The 19,720-nt window shown below is 39.7% G+C and overlaps 4 pseudogenes; all 4 read right to left on the bottom strand.

Moving 5' to 3' along the window:
• Window positions 1–230: 230 nt before the first annotated feature.
• Window positions 231–1,183, bottom strand: LOC139438013 (ankyrin repeat domain-containing protein 11-like; annotated as a pseudogene).
• Window positions 1,184–1,699: 516 nt separating this feature from the next.
• On the bottom strand, window positions 1,700–4,256 carry LOC139438012 (ankyrin repeat domain-containing protein 11-like; annotated as a pseudogene).
• Window positions 4,257–4,518: 262 nt separating this feature from the next.
• Window positions 4,519–5,495, bottom strand: LOC139438011 (ankyrin repeat domain-containing protein 11-like; annotated as a pseudogene).
• A 20-nt stretch (window positions 5,496–5,515) lies between these two features.
• On the bottom strand, window positions 5,516–19,536 carry LOC139438010 (ankyrin repeat domain-containing protein 11-like; annotated as a pseudogene).
• Between the last annotated feature and the right edge of the window lie 184 nt (window positions 19,537–19,720).

The raw sequence follows: 19,720 nt of genomic DNA, 5'->3' as shown, positions 1-19,720 counted from the left end.
GTGGCAGTGAGAGTCAGTGCCTCTAGTCTCTGGAAGTGGAGGTCCATTGGCAAGAAAACTGCCAGTTCTCCCTGTGGCAGCTACTTTATAAAAGAGACGGATTTCCGCTTCCATTCTGGAGGCGATGGAGACATTGGGATAAAAGTCTAGTTTCTGCCCCCGCCCCGGGTTTCTCCCAGCCCTGATGGGTCAGGCTGCCCATCTTCTGCAAATTGTTGAGGACCACGGCCTCATTGCTGCTGCTGCATCAGAAGACAGGTCTTCCGATCTTATCTGTTATCCAAGTCCTGCAGCCAGGAAGTGAACTGGCGACCATTGAAATAAATGGTTGTTCACTGATTTATATTCATCACCCTGGCTTTCAAGCAGCATATTGTAGACCTCCGAGTAGAGCAGAACAGTGAAGGTGCTGAAGTGACCACCTGGTTCACGATGGTCGTTGCTGCACTCTCCAGCTCTTGGATGTGATCAACTTTTCCCACTCAATTCTGTGCCGCAGGTTCACCTTCCCCCTTACAGTCTCCTGCTGTTTGAACAGTTCCGTGAGGGCTCAGCCATGGATGGCTGGGGTACAATCACTCAAACGTGGAGTTTTTTTAGTGACTTGCAGTCCAGGAGGTAAGAACCAGTGTAGATCGTAGCAGAAGATTTTCCGCTTCTCTTCGATCTTCTTCCTGATCTTCAGGTACTCGAATTAAGAGTTGGACCTGTCGCTCTATTGTAGCTCTAAATCGTCCACCTTGATGGCCTAGACATTTGCTGCCAGCATCTGCTAGATCATTTCCCTCCCCTGCTGTGTGGACCTGTTAATCTGCTGCTGCAACTGCTGGTTGGAGTGTTGAAACCAGGTTTTGAATGGTTGGAGAGCCTGGGGGGTGTCCTCCTCGGGGTTGGTCAACCCCGCGCCAGTTCTTTGTGATGCACTGCAGGATCTCCTCCACTTTGGAGGACTTCACAACTTCCACTGGGGCCTTGGAACCTGTTCTGTGGCTTCTGGCTGCTTGCTGCTCAGACACCTTCTTCTGAGCAGTGGCACTGGCTCCGGGTGTGGTCTTGGGGGCTCACCCTGCCTGCAGAGAAGGTCCTGGCTATGGGGTTTGGAGAGGAGTCCAGCAGAGTAGGATGTGGCCAGGGCCTCAGCCTAGGCCTCCTGGTTTCCACTCTGTTACTGAGGGTGCTCCATGGGGGCACTGAGCTGGATTCCAGGTCCTCTGTGGTTCTCTCTCGTGACGTGTTCCTGGTGTCTGGATGGCCTCTTGAGGCCCCCTTCCTCTTGGCCCCTCAGAGGGCTTAGAGACTGGAGAGCTGAATGGACACCTGGTCAGGAACAGGAAGCCTCCCCACCACTTCTGTCCTCGGATGCTCCAGGAGCAGTATTTTCTGGAACCACAGGATTTTCTGTCATAGGTTCTGTTTCAACATTGGGAACATCTTTTCTTTGAGGGGGAAGCTCTGGTAGTGAAATCAGCCCCAGGTCAAAGTCGTCTTTGGAGTTTGTAAAAGGATTGTGCCAGGCAATGGGTTCCTACTTGCTGAGAGCAAAAACATTGTGACTGTTCTCTAAGAAGTTACTTTCTAGGGCTCCAGACCCTCCACCTGAGCCACAATGGCTACAGAAGCAGGCTCAGGGAGCACTTGGGAGGCGGCTTCTGGAAGAGGCTTGCAGTTACTGAAGAGCCCCTGCCTGGATGGGGGAAGCTTAAAGTTCTTGTTCCTGTGAAGCCAAGAGTTCCACTGCAAGTGCAACAATGATGCCACCTTTAACTTTCTTGGGTACTGGGCCAGGGACTGAGAATGGGGATAAAATCAGAGCCTGGGTAAGGGACTCCATGGAGACGAAGGTCGCTGGTGTGGCAGGATGGATGTCCTGCGCAGGACAGAAGGACTGGTGAGATTCGGCAAAACTCTGGAAAGACTTCAGTAGAAAGTCTGCACCTCCCCCTGCTGCCAGGCCAGATGATGGAGCTTTCAGAGGCACTCCCAATCAGACTGTAGGTAAGAGGTTGCTTCGAGTCACCTGACTGATCCCACTCCACCTGTTCCTTCTTGGTGGTGACGTGCTGAACAGACCCTCATCCAGGGGCTCCAGGTAGCTAAGATTGGGTGGACTGATGGCTGCTGTGGCCTGCTGGGCCAATTTGACATCCAGAGGACGGCCCAAGTCAGGAGGAAGGACACCTTTTACAGAGTGGGTTAACAGCTCATTTAGGTGCGGTGAAGATTTTGCTTTTCAACTGTAAAAAACCCCTTCTGTTGAGTGTGTGGCGTTCACAGCTGCAGGGGTGCAGAGCAGAGCATCAATTTGGGAAAGGAAACCCTGTAATCCAGGGAGTAATACCCAGGGGACAAGCAGAATTATTTCATCTTGAGGCGCTGGGGCAAAGGGACCATTTATTTCATTAAATGGTGCCCAGGGGAGCTGTAGTGTGACACAGCAGGGACCCTCTGCTGTCTGAATAGCTAGTCTGGCACACCAAAGTCTTCTTCAGGGGTCCTTTTGATAACAACAGAGACTGAGAGGTTTATAAAGAGTCCTGGTCAGAGCCTGGCTTGGGTTTTCAGAAAGACCAATCAAGGGAGCTGTGAACTTGTTAAAGAAGAATGAGGAGCGGCACTGATACACATGCTGTAATCAGACAGCAATTATTAGGAGTAGAAGCAGTGAAACAGTCTGTGTAGTTATAGGCACTACACTTCAGTGTCCTGGGGATGTGCATCACCTCCTACCAGCTAGGGCACAATACCAATGGCATGGGCATGAAGACCACCATGGACCAGCTGTGGTCAGGTTGTGAAGACACAGGCAAGATCTCTTTCAGGTGAGGCCCCACCAACTTAACCTCTGCCCCCGGCCTCTGGATGTATTTTATTTTTGGTAGCTGGTGGAGCAATAGTCAATGAAATGGATTCCTTGAGCTTTCTGTCTTTAAATAGAAAGTTGGGCCTCAGTGCTTTTCTAGAGGAGGCATCCAGACCCTTCTTCCACACGTCCTCTGCTGGCTTCACACTGTCTTGAGTTTGGGATCCCTAGAAATGTGCTTCAACTGCTACATCTATTTCATTCCTTCTTTGTGCCTTTTGTATCTATAGGTAGTTTTGGGAGAATGTTCTTTCAAAACTAGTCAGCATCAGATGGCCATCTCCCAAAACCTTTTCTCTGTTCCTGCAGTCTTTCTTGCCAGAACTTTGGACAACAGCACCCTTTCATTCCCATTGCTGGTATTTACTGAATCTAATTTTCTCTCTCTTAATTTTCCTTTAAATTCTCCTACAGCTTGGTTTCACTAAGATTCAGTTTATCCTCCTTGGACTTATGTTTAAAAGAATTTGGAGGGTCATCTTTGCCTTTGATTCCAGGATTTTGCTCATCCTTGTGATACCTCAGGAAATATGAATGAGTTCAAGTGTTCATGGAGTATTGTCACAGTGGGTAGAGGTCCACACAAAAACTGAAAGAATACCAAATTCTCATCCTGGGGAATTCTGCCACATTCTGTAATGGGACAGCAAGAATTCCCTTAGTAAAGGAGCAATGAATAGTGAAGGAGGATGCACCACTGATGAGCCCTTGATATTGATGACTGGACTTATGCACCTTTTCCTTTGAAATTGAAACTTAGCCTAGTATTATAGGTTGCCTAAGAGTTACCTCCTGAGAGTCTCCTTGTTGCTCAAATGTGACCTCTCTCTAAGCCAAACACAGCATATAAATGAATTATCTTTCCCCTGTGTGGGACATGACTCCTGGAGATGAGCCTCCCTGGCACCTTGGGATTACTCCGAAGCACTAACTAGCAATGCAACTGGAAAACACCTTGACCAAAAGGGGGAAAGGGTAAAAACAAATGAGTTTATATGGCCATGAAACTTCATAATGAGTAAGGAGGTCATTTCAGAGGTTATGCTTATGCATATCTCAGCAGCAGGCTCTCATTGACTACAAAGTAAATATTGCCTCAAATAACAGGCTCTTGAGGGCCCTCGAGACATCCAGATACTATAGGCAGGAATGACAACTCAGTAATTTGTCATCTTGGGAGTGGGTCCTAAATGAACAATGGACTAGAATAGATTTACTGGATATTCTACTACAGGCACTGTCATTCTAGCAATGGAAGAACTTTTATCATTGATGTGGAGGCAGTGGACAATGGAGGTTCTGAGAGGAGGGAGAAGGAAAAATAGGTATAATATGGGGGCACTTTTAGGGCATTGGAATTGCCCCAAATGACATTGCAATGACTTATAAAGGCCATTATATATCTAGGCATAGCATGCAAAATTGTGCAGGAGAAAGATTAAACTATAACATAAACTATAATCCCTGCTTGGTGGCAATGCTCCAATATGTGTTTATCAGTTGTACAAAATATATCACACTAATGAAGGATGTTTTTAATGTGGGAAATGTGGGAGTGTTAGGGAGTGGGAAACATAGAAACCCCCTACATTTTTTATGTAACATTTATGTAACCTAAGTATCTTTAAAAAATATATATATATATACATATATATATATTACAAAATAAAGTAAGATAATCCATCTAGATGCTACTCTTTATGTGTCTTTATCTCCTCCCCCCATTTCTTGCTGTGTTTCTATCTCTTTTAAGATGGGGATAGCAGCAGATCCATGAGGCATTAGTTCTTTTTCTATCATCCTAGAAGCCTCTCTTTTGGCATTATTTTAATCTTTCTTTTCAGTATAATCAATGTAATGTTTTTATCTAAGTCATCTTCTATGTTGGGTTTTATATTATAGAAAACAACATAAGCATCATCTTCCAAGAAATCCTTCTTGTTCTGACTTGAGTCCTATCCACTTCTTACATCATAACTTTATTTCTTCTTCTTGCCTCCTAACACTTTCCTGTTCATGGTTTGTTGTTTTGTTTTTGTTTTTTTGATAATGAGGAGGAATGCCTGTGCCTTTTTTTCTTCCTCAGCTTGTTCTGGAAGCAGGGGTTTTCCCTGGCCTTGTTCCCATGGATATCTGTGGGGGATGTGTCCATAAGGGAGAAGGACACTCAACTCCACATCTTGCTCTTGATCCATTAAGTTGTCAGATGAAATTGCACTGATTTTATCATCAGCATCTTCTCAATACACATTCAATTTCTTCTTCCAACTTTTCCAACAAGCTCTTGTCCACCTCTTCACATTCTGAAGACTTCCTCTCTTTGAAATGTTATTTATCAGACTCCTCTTTGTGATTATTTAATCTCATCTTTAGTAGAATGCTTCTTTTTCAAGCTTATCAGGAAGTTTCTCTTTATTTTTCTTTTGTTGAATAAAGTTAACTGAAGTTCTGTTCTTCCTGTTTTTATATTTTTCTCAAGACACCTTATCCTATTTCTCTTTGTGCTTTTCAATTTTTTTTTCCTTCTTATCTCAAATGAGAAGTATTCTGGGGTAATTCCAGGGAGAGTCTTCTCTCTTTTTGATTTTTTTCTTTAACTTGATTGAGAGAAGTTTTTCTTTGTTTGTTTTTGCATTGTATACATTTATGATTTTCCTAAGTATATTTTTTGTTCCTTAAAGCATTAATGAAATTCTCTGTCCTTTTGACTTTTTTCACAGATTTTTCATTTTTGTCTTTGTCACTGGAACTAACTTATTTATTTTTTTTGATTTTACCTTCTCTCTCTTTTCCTTATAGATTCCATCTCTCTCATCGTTTTCTTTTACCCAATGATGCCTTTCCCAGGGCTCCAGGCTTTTCTTGATGTCAGGGTTAGACTTATCCTTGAAAAAGTTGTTAAAACTAAACTCTTTCCAGTTCTCCCTGTATGCCTCCTCAGGCTTAGCTGGGATGTGCTTTCCCTCCTGGGGACACTCAAGGGGTTATTTCCTGTCCCAACACAGCTTGCCCAGGTCATTCACACCTTTGTCAGACCCCTTTCTCTTTTAGTCCTTTTCTGGCAGACAGCTGGAGAAACCTTTATGTTCTTTCTATCTGGTCTTTTGTCTTTTCAGAATTTTTATCCATGTAGTCCCTGTAAATGATGTAGGATAACTAAATACCTGGCAGTAACCTGTTTCTCTCCCTGTTGCTAGGATACAAAGGAAAACATTATATGTAAATTAAAAAGTAATAAAATGCAACCCTCTCTTGTTGCCAAATTCTGGTTCCTGTGTTCAAGAATATCCTGTGGAAGTAATGATGTATGAAATCCAGCTTCAACTGGTTGGTTGGAAATTAAAAGAAAAAAAAAAACAGCCTTTGCAATCCTAACTTCAACTTGCTTAATTAACATAGTAAAATTCCCACCCATAGGGTGGAGTTATCTACTCCTTTTTGATCATGCTGTGCATGTGTGAGTGTGATTTCCTCAACATGCTAATCATACAGTTGTATAACTATCCATGTATATTCATCCATATGCATAAAAATCTAGTGCATAATCAAAGCAAATGCTACATAGTAACTTAGGTATTTAAGCAAGAGTAAAACCACCGCACAGGAAGTCAGGTCTGAGTCACTTTAGACCAACCTTGGCTCCGGTCTACAGTCATAATAAATGTAAGTCTGCCCAATTCTCATGTTAAAGTTTGCTTTTTTCCTCTGTATTTCTGGTTATACCCAAATATCCAGTTTTGGAGCCTAAAAATTGCCAACTCCACCAGGACTAAAATAAATAAATAAAAATGGCAACCCAAGAGGGCTTCCAAGGTCGACTGTGGAGGGGGTTGTCCAAACAGGCATATCCCTGACTCCAGTGGCTTCTTGAGATTTTCCTGAGGACTCGTGGGTTACCAGGGCAGATTCCCTTTCCAACCACCAATGGAATCAGCTCACAAGGTTAGGATAGAGAATTGGTTCTTCCACTCCTCTTGACAGATATTTTCATTCTTTATTTATTACTTCTGTTTTCTTTCTCTTCTTGCTTACCATGAGTTAGCATTTGGTTTCAGGTTTACCATTTCTTTTCAGCTTTGGCTAACTGCAAATTAGCATTTGATTTACCTTTGCTAAAGTAGTGAAGATTTGTTTATAGTGGGCGAAGTTTCATGTGTTTGAATCCCACTCCTTTGCTCCCTTAAAGAGGATGCCCACTGCCTTTTGCACCTATGTTTTGGCTGTCTCTCTCTCTCTCTCTCTCTCTCTCTCTCTCTCTCTCTCTCTCTCTCCATGGGGAGTGAGGCATTGGTACACAAGTGCTCATTACTAGGATGCATCCTAAAAATTTGGTCTAAATTTGGGGGATGTGGTTTACAGAAGCATAAATTAATTATTTTTTGGTAATGAAGCTTTACCTACATATAGATCAATTGACATAAATTTGTTAAAAATTGGGTCTTTGAATTTAAACACTATATTCCAATTAACCTTTTTTACAAACAGCAAGAATAAGGTACAAAAAGTCCTATATGTTCATGTAACTGTGGGGCAAAGGAAGTGTTCCACAAGATTATGCAAATATGGATATAGGACATGTTAAATTACACCAAAAATGTATAGGGGATTATAAGCTAAAATGTAATTCATAATGTAAAACATAAGATAACTAAAAATTTAGAAAATTGTATAATCTAAAATATAAACCATAATGTAAATTGAAGGGTAACCTTGTTTGAAAGCTATTGTCTCAATATCTGTACATCAGTTGCAGTAAATATAGTATGAACATGTAAAAAGATTATTGCTGGGGAAGGGACAAAGTGTCTGATGTTGGATATTTGAGAGTACTGTATATTGTATATATGAATTACTGTGACCTAAAATTTTATGAAGACAAGCTTAATAATTAGAAAAAGAAAAAGAAAAAGAAAGGATGTAGACATTGAGAAAGAGATGGAAGAAGTTGCCCTGCCGATGTGCATATAGGGCAACACATATTGCAGTGATGGAAGGCAAAATATCAAAAACAAAGCTTTTTCATTTTTAAATTTTTTGATTCTCCAATTTCTTTTTACTTTAATTTTTTTCTAAATTAGTACGTATTCTATATTTAACCTTTAAATCCATCACTATATTCCATTTTACTATTAATGGAATCTGATAATATATTAGGCTTCTTTTTCAAAGAAGTTTTGGACCACAGAGAGTTACAACAATGGCAGGGGAGGAATACTGGTGTGGGGTGTTATTGATAGGGGGCACATGATTGGGAGGGATTTCTCCAGTGTATATTCATAGGGCACATAAAAATATTTGTATATTTTCATAGTAGTTACAGTTAAAAATGACAACTGAGGGAGTGCTGAGTTCCTAGCCAGGGGAGCTCTATCACATTCCCCAATGGAACAGCAACAATCCCCCAAGTACAATGGCTAAGACCAATAAAGAAGGATGGTTGAACAATGAGCCCTTGATACTAATGAATATGTTTGTGAATCTGTGCACCTTAAATAAGAACTAGGCCTAGAGCTGCAGGGTGCCTAAGAGTTACTTTCTGAGAACCTCCATATTGCTCAAATGTGGCCAGTGTCAAAGCCAAACTCAGCATATAAATGCATTGCCTTCCCCCCAGCATGGAACATGATTCCCAAGGATGAGCCTCCCTGGCACTGAGGGATTACTACCAAGTACCAGTTGATGATGTAACTAGAAAATGACCTTGAATAAAAGGGTGAACTCAGACCAGCAGAATATCTCAGCCTACATGTAATATCAGGAATTAAAAATGCATTTTGACCTTGAATAAAAGGGAAAATGGAAAGGACAAATGAGTTTATATGGCTATGCATCTCCAAAAAAGAGTCAGGAGCTCATCAGAGGGGTTGCCCTTACACACACCTCAGCAGAGTCCTAGGGACAGCTAAAATAGATACAACCCCAGGTTTTGATTCTGCTGAGGGCTACAGAGACCCACAGGTCATGGCAGAAGGAGTTCAGTGCCATGTCAGTTGGCCCCACTTTAGAATTTGTGTTTCTGGGTGTGAAGGAGTTGGACTCATATGTGATTTTTGTTCACAAACCTCTCCTGTTACTTTTACTGAATCTGCGATTGGTGCTGGGATTTAGTGTATACTCAGGGGACCTTAATCTCTGGCCTGTTCATGTGATAACCAGGCCCTGAGTCTCAAAAGACTCTACTCCTACCCTCTGGTTTATTGGACTTATACCAGTCAGCTAAAAGGGAGGTGAAGAAGGTCAACCATCATACCGCAGAGCCAAGAATGCCTACAACTGCAAGCAGGAGAATTGCATCCATCATCCAAATGAAAACTAAGCACCCTCTTGATATAGAGGTGGAGTGGACATAGCCATCCCAGGGTCCACAAGATGGAGGAATAAAGTATTGATTAGAGTGGACTTACTGATATTCTATTCTGGTACTATTGTGATTAGTAATGGAAATAAGTATAGCATTGATGTTGAGAAAGTGGCCATGGTAGCTGCTGAGGGTAGGGAGTGGGAAGAAGAGATGTGAGGTGGGGGTATTTTCAGGACTTGCAGTTGTCCTGGGTGGTACTGCAGGGACAGTTACTGGACATTGTATGTCCTCCCATGGCCCACTGGGTGGACTGGGGAGAGTGTAAACTATAATATGGGCCATTGACCATGTGATGCAGCAGTGCTCAGAGATGTATTCACCAAGTGCAATGATTATCCCATGATGATGTAGAAGCTTCTTGTTATGGGAGGAGTGGGGTGAGGGGGGTGGGGGTATATGGGGAACTCATATTTTTTTTATGTACCATTAAAAAAAAGACAAAAAATAATTAATAAAAAGAGTCTTTTATGTTCAAATCGTCTTTGAGTTGTGGAAAGATAACAAAACTAAAAAGTTGTGAGCTAATGCTATGTGTGTTCTCTTCAGTCCCACAGATCTTAAAAGCAGTAAAAATCAAAGATTTGAAACAATGGAAAATGTATTAGTCAGTCAAAGGGGTGTAGATGCAAAACACCAGAAATCAGTTGTTTTTATAAAGGATATTTATTTGGGGTAAAAACTTATATTTATCACACAATAAGGCATTAATTATATCTCTCATTAAAGTCTATTGCCATGTGTTGGAGCAACATAGCTGCTGATGTCTTCCAAGAGTTCAGGCTTCCTGGGTTTTTCTCTTCCTGGGCCTTGTCTCCAGGCTCAGCTGCATTGCTCTTTCCACAAGGCCAGATGTAGACAATGAGGGGACTGGCCTGTCTTTCTCTCCAGGGTTTGATTCTCTCCAGGTTCTGCTCCTCTCTGTGCTTACTTCCTGTGCTTGAGTTCAAAACTCCAACCTCTCTTCTCTGTGGTATGTTTTCTCTATAAGTCCCCACCCTCCAAGTGGCAGGGACTCAACATCCTACTGATATGTTACAATCAAAGCCTTAATCATTATTTAATCAAGTAAAAGTAAAATCTCTGAACTTAGTACACTCTAATACACACAGGGGAAAAGACCAGTTTACAAACATCATCCAAAATTTCTTTTGGAATTCATCAATAATTTAGAACTGCTATAGAAAGCTTGGAAACAACCATACTGAAGGAGGAAGTATTACAAACAAATTAGTAAACTTTATGTTTCTGTTTTGTACCTTAACTCTTCTGTATTTGTCCGTTTGGTCAGTGTATATTTCCATACCTCCAGATGTTAACATTTAATTAGCAAATAAAAATTCTTGAACTCTATCAAAATGACCAAAAAATTAAATAAATGCTTATATCAATATAAAAAGTAGAGAGTTTGTTTTATCAAAGTATCTTTTTGTACTTTAATCTTATCATGTCCTGAAATTTCAAAATAATTAATGACCTTTTTTGAGATTGTTGGGGGGGTACCAGAAACCTTTCCTCCATCATTACATGGGAATGGAGAACCCCAGCAAACTGCTTTTTAAAAAGTAAAAAAGAGTAGTAGCACAATCTCAAGCAGTAAAGGATGTGAACCCTAAAATACACTGTGAATTTGAAGTAGCCAACACCAATATTGACTTTGGGTGGGGTTTGTGGCAAAGACAACATTCTAAGTGAATACGCCTTTAGTTTTGGTCCCAATTATGAAAAGGAGCCACAATATTATGTAGCCCCTTGAAAAAACAACTGTCTACAACATACAATGTCCTGTTGTAAATAGAAGACTTACCCCAATAGTGTCTAGTCACTCTAAAAACTATCATCCCTATCCAGGTGTGAATTACAAATACTAGAAACAAGATAGGAAAGTGTGCTGTCGTACACTGCCCTTTTTGGAGGAGAACTCTGTAGAAGATCACCTGAAACACCTGCCAGTGGTGACAGGTAAATATCACATCCCTGGTCACTCCTCTAACACCTGTCTCAGGAATATGGAGGCAGATACCATCACAAAGATTTAAAAGCATGTCATTGAAACCCCAGAAACAGCAGAGGAGTTCCACAGGAATACCAGACATCAGAGCTATCACACCCTGTTGCAGCAGTTCCAGTTACCTGTTACTCAACATTAGCTCATGAACATCACCCACAAGTGTCCATTGTGCTCACTCCAAAAACTGCAACAATTATCTCACCAAATAGAATATATTGGTTAAGCACAAACTCCAGTAGCATGATGGCAAATGGATTACATTTGTCCCCTCCACAAGGTATGCTTTCACTGCTATAGACACTGCCATGGAACTCTTGAAACCAACAGGCTGCTATTTGCTACCAAAAAAATAAGTACCTTGTATGGGGTGCCAGCCCAAATTAACAGTAACCAAGAAATTCTATTTTACCGGTCACCTCACACAGTCTTGAGTTATGAATCAGAATATTATTTTAACTCTCCATCTGCCTTATAACTCCACTGGTGGATATCATATAGAAAAGGTGAATAGCCTTTAAAAGGAGCAAATAAAAATGATTAAAAAAATCTTTACAACAATGAACTAAAAACTGTTTCCAGCTTTAAGCTGTTTAAATTCAGTACCTCAGGTTATGGCCCCTATTCTAATTAAGATGCTAATGGCAAGACTGATGAAAACATTGAAAATATAAATTAAAAGACCAGTATCCCTAAAGCCCAAAAAGGGAAATAATACTCTGTTATTGCCTGTACCTCAAACCATACAAATTGGGAAAATGGAGTTACTTGGCTGTGGTGCTGGCCTATGCTACATTGCTGTTTGAGAATCTTAAACCCATGGGAAATAGGAGTCACTCACAATATTATTATAAAACCACAAAATAATTTAATATATTTTAGTATTTATAAACACCTTTTCAGGATGTGTGGAAGCTTTTTCCTACCCCAGAAAGCAGCATTCCACAGTAACTAAATTCCATCTCCAGAAAATAATCCCAAGGTTTGGACTGCCCCATATAACTCAGTCAGATAACGAACCTTCATTTATTTCAGTGCAAGGTGTCAACCAATGTCTCAGAATGAAGTGGAAATTGCATGCAACCTGGAAACCTGAGTCATCAAGAAATGTTGAAAGAAAAGCTTAAATAAAATTAGTAAAAAATACAATTAAAATGAACAAAAACTCTTAATCTAGCACTCTTTGGGTCAGGAAGGCACCTAGAAGAAAGCTTAAGTTAAGTCCGTTCAAACTTATATACAAAAGTTATTTCCTAAGCAATCCAAGGGAAAAACCCAATTCCCAAATAACCTTAGAGGGAACCCCCATCAGTGGCCCTTCCAGTTAAATAAACACACCACCATGCACACATACACAGATATGCACTTAAAATCCCTAACTAACCAGCCCCTCCACCCCTTCTTTATCAAGGATAATGTACTTTTAAAATTTTTCAAAAACAAACACCCTGAACATCATCTTAAACAAATTGAAAAAACCTTACACAATACTATTAACCTTTCGTTCTTCATTTAATTTATAGAAAAGCAAGTCCTTTGTACACCATATCATAACAAAACCTTACTACTTATCACATCCAGCCCTAAACCAAAAACCACACCTGAGCATAAAATAAAATATGAAGTGGAACCAGTGGGAAACTATTCCCTATTCAGAGAGAAAGACACTCCACCAAATACTAATTCTGTGCTTTCTCTTATAAAACCTACCAATAACTAGCCCTGAGGGAAAATAATAATCATCCCTCATACATGCTTTTCAAATCATCCATACCTAGACCATCTGTACAACAAATAATCAAAGAACTAATTAATCCCTTTGTTTACAATTTTAGAAATCACAGCATTCACTCGGACTGGAATCACATCCTTATATTTAGGCACAAATCTCTCCAAGAAGTGAAGCTTTGAAGAACTAAAAAACAAAGCCAATAATTGCATAAAATGGGGAAATAATTTCTCCTTCTGGAACCCACTCAGCTACATCAAGTGGCTTCCCCCCTTCATTAATTATCTTAATTCTTTTGACAGTTGCATCCATACTCATATCATGCATGCAACACTTTATTCAAAAACAATTGCTAACTCTAACAGACCAACTTTTCCTCCTTGAACCACCCTCTTACAATAGTTTCATAAGAGATCAACACTCATAGTGTCAGCAGAAAGTGGTTACAAAAGATCTGAACTTCATCTCTTTCCCCTGCAAGAAGACTATTGCCAAACTCTCTCTAAACCAAACTCAGCATATTTAAGGAATAACTTCCCCACAACATGCGACTTGATTTCCAAGAATGAGCTTTTCTGGTAACAAGGGATTGCTACTAAGTACCAACAAGCAATCCATCTGGAAAAAGAAAAAACCTTGACCAAAAGGGGGAAAAGCTAAAGACAAATGAGTTTTTATGGCTAATGAACTTCAAAGTGATTTGGGAGGCCATCCCAGAGGTGGCACATATGCACATCTGAACAGGGATCTGATTAATAGCCAAAGTAGATACTACCCCCAAATAGCAAGGCTCCTCTGGGTTAGGGAGATATCCACACATTATAGTCATGGCAGATAGCTCAGGAATTTTACCTCTTTCCGGTGGGCCCTTATCTGGCTTTTATGCTCCGTAGTGTGACAGTTCACTAAGCAGTGGTTTCCCTATGTATGACTATTCTGTCCTTCTATTTGAACCTATAATTAGTACTAAAGTTGGTCAGTGTACATCCAAGAGACTTAAATCTTTTGATAGTCCATGTGCCAGCAGAGCCCTGAATCTCAGTGGAGTTCCAACACCTCTTCAATTCAATGAACTCACCCAAGACAACTGACAGGGAGGAGATAATGGACAAATAAAATACCAAGGAAACAACAATGCCTACAACTGCAAACAAGAGAGCCCCATCCATCAGATGTATGGATTCAAAGTCCTCCTCAATTAATGGTAGAGTGGGCATCACCATCAAAGTGTCCTTAGGATTGGGAAATGAACTAAAACAAAATTGCTAGTATTCTATATAGACTTAATGTGAACCTATCAATGGAAGAAATACCATGCTGTGGAGGCAGTGACACGTGCATGCTCTGGTGTTAGGGATAGGGAATAACAGGTGTGATAGGGGAGCATTTTTGGGACCTGGGAATCATCCTGAATGACATTACACTGACAGATACAGGCTATTATATATCTAGCCATAACCTAGAGAGTGGAATGGGAGAGTGTAAACAACAATGTAATCTATAATCCGTGCTTAGTGGTAATGCTCCAAAATGTGTTTATCCACTGCAATTAATGTACCACATGGATGAAAGATGTTGCTAATGTGAGAAAATGTGTAAGGTATGGGAAGCAGGGCATGTGAGTATCCCCTATGTATTATCTTTAACATTTTTGTAATTGAAATATCTTTTTATAAAAAAGTGGGATAAAAAGAAATGAAGAAATGATAAAATAATTTGATAGAAAGGAGTAGCTATAGAAAAGAGTAAAAGACCCAACATATGTATTATAGGGGGTTTCTAAGAGGAAAACCAAAATAATTGAAATTTAAAAATACTGAAATATATAACTCAATAGAACTTTGCCTATATATCATTAGACATTAGGGAAATGAAAGACAAATTCACAATGAGATAACACTTCCCATACACTAGAATTACTACTATTAAAAAAAACAGAAAATTGCAAGTGTTGGAGAAGATAAAGATAAATAAGAACACTCATTAATTTCTATTGGGAAAATAAAATGTTGCATCCACTGGGTAAGATAGTTTTGCATTTCTTCAGAAAGTTACGAATAGAACTATTATATATGCCAGAAATCTAGCCTCTAGGTATATACTCCAAAGATATGAAATCAGGGACTTAAATAGATATTTTCACACTGATGTTCATAGCATAATTAACAATTGTCAAATTACTGAAACAATCCAAATGTCCATCAACTGATGAGTGGATAACAAAATATGATATATTATTAAACCTTACAGAGGAATGAATTTCTTATACACGTGACAACATGGTTGAAAATTGAAGACATCATCTTGAGTGAAATAAGCCATTCACAAAAGGACAAATATCCTAACTGGTTTGGTTTCATTGATATGGAATAATTAGAATAAGAAAACTCTTAAATTCAGAATATAGGTTACCAAGGCACAATTTGGGGGTGGGAAATATATAATCAATGCTTAAAAGGTACAGAGTTCCTTTTTGGGATGATGGAAATGTTTTGGTAATGGATGGTGGTGATAGCAGCACAACATTGTGAACATAATTAACAAATTTGAATGTCATTAAAATGGAAAAATTTAGGTTTTATATATGTTACTATAATAAAAATAGGAAAAAAGGTGTCCAAGGAACTGTACAACACAGTGAACACTCATTTTACCCATACATTATAGTTAATACAACAATTATAAAAAATGTGCCTTCTTCAGCTATAGCAAATGTACCACAGCATTTAAAAGTGTTAATAATAGGGTGGCATATGGGAACCTTCTATTTTACACATGACTTTTATGTAAAGCCAAAACTTCTCTAATAAAAAAGATAAAGCTACAAGAACAACTCAGCAACAACAAAAGAATATTGCCAAAATCTAGAAGGAGGGAATTGATGGATGAAAGGTAATAAAACACCTGAAAGTAACTTGTTCTTTCCCTGTTGATAGGATACAAAGGAAATAAATTGTGTGTTGATTAAAAGGTAAAAAATTCAATCCTCTCTTGCTGTCAAATTCTGGTTCTTGTGGTCAAGAATATCTTGTTGAGGGAAGAAGTGGACTTGACTCAAGTGATAGAGCATCCGCCTATCATATAGGAGGTCAAGTGTTCAAACTCATGGCCTCCTGACCCATATGGTGAACTGGCCCACATGCAGTGCTGATGCATGCAAGAAGTGCCATACTTTGCAGGGGTGTCCCCCATGTAGGGGAACCCCATATGCAAGGATTTGCCCCACAAGGAGAGTAACCCTGCGCAAAAAAATTGCAGCCTGCCCAGGAGTGGCACTGCACACGCAAAGAGCTGATGCAGCAAGATGATGCAACAAAAAAAAGACACAGATTCCTGGTGCTGCTGACAAGAATACAAGCAGACACAGAAGAACACACAGTGAAAGAAAACAGAGAGCAGACAATGGAGGGGGGAAGGAGAGAGAACTAAAATAAAAAATAAATCTCAAAAAAAAAAGAATATCCTGTTGACGCAAATAAGTATGAAAATCAACTTCAACTGGCCCCTTTTCTGGTTATCCCCAAATGCCCAGATTTGGGGCCTAACACCTATCTTTCTTTCTAAAGAAAGAGTGTCTGGCCCTATTCTCTCAGTGCACCCTCTTTTCTGCCAGTTTTTGATGTCCTGCTTCTTGTCCTTCACATCCTCTTTCACTGTCCCCACGATAAGATTGGCCACCAAGTTATTTTTCAGCTCTCTTGTAGTTGGTCAATGCAGACTCCCAATTATATTCCCCTTTGAAATTAAACGAAGAGCCAGAGAGGTCAGAAAATCAATGCTCCCACTTGCCATCATAAAGGATAAACTTGGTGTCCTCATTCACCAGAAACTGAGTTTTCTTATAATATTCATCAAACATAGAATCTTCCCTATACACTTTTTCTTTTTTGATTTTTTCTTTCTTGTCTTCTAATATCTTCTTCTATTTTGAAATTCTGTCCTCCTTTAAAAGATTATTTTTCTCTGATTCTGAGAGCCTGTCTTTTCCAGTTTTTCTTCCTTTCCTCTTTGTGGAGTCTCAGTTTTTCATCCTTTGGAGTCTTCTGCTTTATCATTCTATCTTTTCCTACTTTATTCCAACAATCTTCCTCTTCTCAGAAAGACCTGCCAGTGTCTTTACTAAGGTCTTTTTTCTTTTTAGTAGATCTTCATCTTTGGAGACTTTTATGATCTAATTTTTAAATAACCACACTTTTACTTCTGATCAGTTTGCTAAGTTGCTTTTTTTTTAATGGTCTTGATCATGCTTTAACACATTTTTCAATTTTTTTATTTTTTTATTTTTTATTATTTTTCTTTTTTAAAGATACATAGATCACAAAAATGTTACATAAAAATTATAAGAGGTTACCATATACCCCACACATATCCACACTCCTCCCACATCAACAAACATTTTCATCAATGTAACACATTCATTGCATTTGATATATACACTTTGGAGCACTGCTGCACCACGTGAATTACACTTTACATTGTAGATTACACTTTCCCCCAGTCCATTCAGTGGATTATGGCAAGATATATAATGTCCAGCATCTGTCCCTGCAATATAATTTAGGACAATTCCGAGTCCGGAGAATGTCCTCATATCACATCTCTTCCTTCTCCCTGCCCTCAGCAGTTACTGTGGCCACTGTTTCCATATCATTGAAACAATTTCTTCCATGTACTTTCTGTGGGAATATCATTATCTACAAGCATAGCCTTGTCTGCCTTTTACTTGATGTCTTCTCATTCATAAGTAAAACTTCTCAGTTTAATTTCCTGAGTGACTGAAGCCTATCCTTTCTCTTACTTTTGTGCTTTTGTTTTGTTTTATTTTTATTTTTTTTACATTTCCCTCTTTGTCCAGCTTTGGGATAGCACCATAGACACTGGAGAGGAATGTATTCTTTTCAGAGAGAGTGCTCTGGAGGCTGCACCTCTTTCTATTCCTGATTCTTTCTGACTTGTTTCAGGTACTCCATACTGGAACCTTCTGACAGGTAGTCAGACTCACTTGTCAGTCTCAACCTTATGGAGTCTGAGGGAAAACTGATGTCTGACTAGGTGGGCATTGGAAATGGTTTTCCAATTGTCTATCCTCCAATGCTTGGATGTTACTCTGTATGGATGATGGTGCTTCTAGGAGGTGGATCTCCTGTGAGAAGTGGAGGAGGTCAAAAGGGAGCTGGGCAGAGAGGAGTCCTTCACCACTAATGGGGAGCCATTGGTGCTGCCAGAACTGCCCATAGATACTTTTGTCTCCTGCTTTCTCTTCAGTGACTTGCACTCGGTCTCAGAGAATCAGAATTTTTCATTCCTTTTGTCAAACCAAACTGCTTTGCCCTTTGTTTCTTTCTCTCTCTCTTTTATTTTTCACATTATTATTTTTCTTTCTACTGCTTGGAACTGGATTTTATTACTCGTCAATATTGTATGTGTTGACAGTACGAGCTCTTCCTCTGTTCCCACAGTGAAACTCTATATCTGATGAGTCTGACAAAATGAGTTAGGCAACTTTCTATGGTGAAATCATGTTATTTTAGCATTAATTTTAACTTTCATTTTAGATATAGAAATAAAACTATTTGATTTAGGTTCTTTTCTATAATCATTTTTTAAATAAATGTTTATCCACTGGAGGATTGTCTTGCTCATCATCCTTATCACACTCAGAAGTTTCAGTCTTCTGTGACTCTTCATTCTTAGCCTTGTCCTTTTTTTTCTTATTTTTTTTACTTAAGATACTTAGATAACAACAACAAAAAATACATTAATATATATAAGAGGTTCCCATATACCTCAAATCCCACCGACTCCTCCAAAATCAACAATCTCTTTTATCATTATGACACATTCATTGCATTTGGTGAATACATTTTGGAGTAATGTTACACCACATGGATTATAGTTTACATTGTAGATTACACTCTTCCCCAGACATTCAGTGGGTTATGGCAGGATATATAATGCCCAGCACTTGTCCCTGCAATATCATTTAGGAAAACTCCAAGCCCCCAAAATGCCCCCACATCACATCTCTTCTACCCTCTTCCTGCCTTCAGCAAATACCATGGCCACTATCTCCACAGCAATGATACAGTTCCTTCATTTGCTAGAGTCACCATGGTTCTGTAGAAGAATACCAGTATGGCCACACTGACCCATATTTTTTCCATCCATCCTGTGGATCTGGGATGGTGATGTCCACTCAACCTCTAAATCGAGAGGGGCTTAGATCACACATGGTGGATGGATGCAATTCTCCTGCATGCAGTTGTGTGCACTCTTGGTTCTTTGGTGTGGTGTTTGACCATCTTCGTTTCCCTGTTATCTGACCTGGGTAAGTCCAACACATCAGAGAGTAGGATTTTGAACTCTGCTGAGGCTCAGTGCCCAGCTGGCACATTGCAAGTCCAGAGATTCAAGTCTCCTGAGCATACACCAACCCCGGTATCAAACAAAAGTTCAATAAAAATGACAGAAGTGGCATGTGTAGAAAGGCCACATTTGATTCCAACTCCATCACATTCATGAACACAAATTACAAAGTAGGGTCCCATGACGAGGGACTGAACTTCAGAGCCATCTGCCATGACCATAGAACCTCGCCTGCCATAGTCGAAGCCTAAGTATTTCTCAAATTCACAGTCTGTGTTATTTTTTTCCTTTTATTTCTTCTTTATTTTCTTTTAAATGTGACATTCAAAAAGTACGAGAATCCCACATACACCCCACCCCAACCATCCCACCCCTCCCACATCAACAATCTCTTCCATC

This window comes from Dasypus novemcinctus, chromosome X (genome assembly GCF_030445035.2).
Source record: "Dasypus novemcinctus isolate mDasNov1 chromosome X, mDasNov1.1.hap2, whole genome shotgun sequence".
Classification (NCBI taxonomy): Eukaryota; Metazoa; Chordata; class Mammalia; order Cingulata; family Dasypodidae; genus Dasypus; species Dasypus novemcinctus.
The sequence above is the reverse complement of the archived record's forward strand: the minus strand, read 5'-3'. Positions and strand labels throughout refer to the sequence as shown.